This window comes from Condylura cristata, unplaced genomic scaffold (genome assembly GCF_000260355.1).
Source record: "Condylura cristata isolate star-nosed mole 26May11 unplaced genomic scaffold, ConCri1.0 scaffold00018, whole genome shotgun sequence".
Classification (NCBI taxonomy): Eukaryota; Metazoa; Chordata; class Mammalia; order Eulipotyphla; family Talpidae; genus Condylura; species Condylura cristata.
The window spans coordinates 34,139,737-34,141,855 of record NW_004567119.1 but is presented as its reverse complement, the minus strand read 5'-3'; the positions used below and the strand labels follow the sequence as shown (position 1 = coordinate 34,141,855).

Here is a 2,119-nt window from a genome sequence, read left to right as displayed (position 1 = left end):
CCACGCCATGTGGTCACCTCCGGGGCAGGCGGGAATCGAACTCATGCTACAGTGGCTTTAGCTTCTTAGTGCAGTGCTTTAACCCGCTGTGCCACCAGGGTAACAACTCAATTTTTAAATAACTTAAGTTTTAGTTTGTTATACCTGATGTTTTGATACTCGAGTTTTTCAATGAGCTACAAGTTAAATATTTTATATAGAATCAGTATCCAGGTTTAACATTTACAGAAGACTTAGAACCAAGGACAACAGTTTTAAAGATAACTAAGATAAGCAGAGAAAACCTAGGAGTGTTTAAAATTTTCTCAAACCAGGCAGGGAACCAGTTTTCTTGAAATAAATGAACAATTTATTTATAGACTATGAGGACAAAAAGGAGCAATAGATTAGAATCTTGTCTTTTAACCAATGTAGCACTCTATATAGCCTTGTTAGTAAGGCCAAAATAATTTGACAGTCTTATTTGAAACAAACCAATCAGACCTTAGAAGACACAGCAAAATAAGAGATTTTTACTATTGTCTAGGCCAAAGACTATATCAAGATGGAATACAAAAAACAGTTCCCCCTAGCTGGATGGTGGTGGATATACCAGTGACCTCAGCACTGGAGCAAAGGTCCAGTAGCTGAGAACAATGGGGAGTCCCATTGTCAGCCAGGGTGGTTATGCCTTTTTGGGTTAATATGAAGGACTTCAGCTAGAATTACAAAAGTGAGTCAGAGAGAGCCCAGAGTAGTCTGAGGGAACAGACCTCATCCCAGATGAGAACCTGAAGGAGTGAGGACAGCCCTGAGCATGCCCCCAGGGAGTGCTCCTACTTTGTGAGCATCCTCATCTTAAGGAGGAATTCCCCTGGGCCTGGGGATCCCCAGACCCCTACTTACTTTCTGTTCCTTGCATTCTCTTTTCTGGGTGGAAAGACTGACAGACTTTTTGTCTAGAAAGTTTTTTCTCAAGAAAGATAGCTTGCATTTGGTCCACATAAGGTTGAGCTCAATCCCAGTTAGCAAAGAATCCCTATGACATCTAAGAAGATAATTTAAAGTGCAGGAACAGAATCCCAGTTCTGGATTTGCCTTAAGCAGATATAGCAAGAACGTTTCAAGTTGAATTTTGAGTTAAAGGCTTGGGTCCACTTACACAAGGAGAAGAAATCGGGTCCCCACAACAAGGGGAGAATATTTGCTTCCAGAGGGGGAGATCCACCCGAGTAAGAAAAGGCTGTCTGGGTTGCTGGCTACTCACAGTTCACAGTTGCAGTTGATCACCATGACAAAGGCAACAGTGAAAGGTACAGTCTGGTTAGGAAAGAGCAGTGATAAGAGGTTGTAGAGAGCAGGTCCAGGTCTCAATTTTAATCATGAAAGGTGGCTAGCTGCAGATGGGACATGTGAAATGCTTACTATGAGTTCCTGGTTGCGGCACCCTTTGTCTTCTGGCTGGCAGGACTAGAACTAACCCGGGGTGCACACCAGCTAACCCTGTTATGGGAGTCTTCTAGAAAGTGGCAGCTGGCCCTAGTCGCCTCTTACATGGCTGACCCATGCCCACTATTTTTTGCGGCATGAATGAGACCTGGTTGAAAATAGAACTCAGGAGCCAGCTCTCTTCCCGAGGAAGAACGGGAGTGGCAGCTCCACTGAGATTAGCAAGGTGGTGCAGCAGAAAGATTCACCTGGTCGGGCTGAAGGCAACTGGAAGGCTGTTTCTGCACGTTTTAGGATTCTCCAAAGAACAGCCTTGGCTGCACAGGACAGCCAGGCAGTTGCCAAACACCAACTCCTCTCAGAAAAAGAGCATACGAGTACGGTAGAGAATCTGGAAGTCTTAGCAAGGCCACGATGCCCCACGATGGGTGCCCAAATGATGTCGTTTTTGAGTTTGGGGTTCTTGGGTTCACTCTGGGAAAGGCTTCACCAGAGCTCCCCTTTCAGTGGCATAAGGTGAGATTCTTCACGAGGCAAAGACTCAGTTATATATATATTAAATAATATGTTTTTTTTTTAATTTTTTTTTTAATATTTTTATTTGTGCATACAGAACTGGGGTACAGGCCATAGGCTCAGGGGTGGTGAGAGGCTTCACCAGAGACAGAGTGGGGAGCAGAACAGGCAGATC

General features: G+C 44.4%; 1 long non-coding RNA gene across 2 annotated transcripts in view; it reads left to right on the top strand.

The window, feature by feature from the left end:
• LOC105853795 overlaps nt 1-2,119 on the top strand; it is a 16,460-nt gene that overhangs the window by 7,407 nt on the left and 6,934 nt on the right. The window lies entirely within an intron of this gene.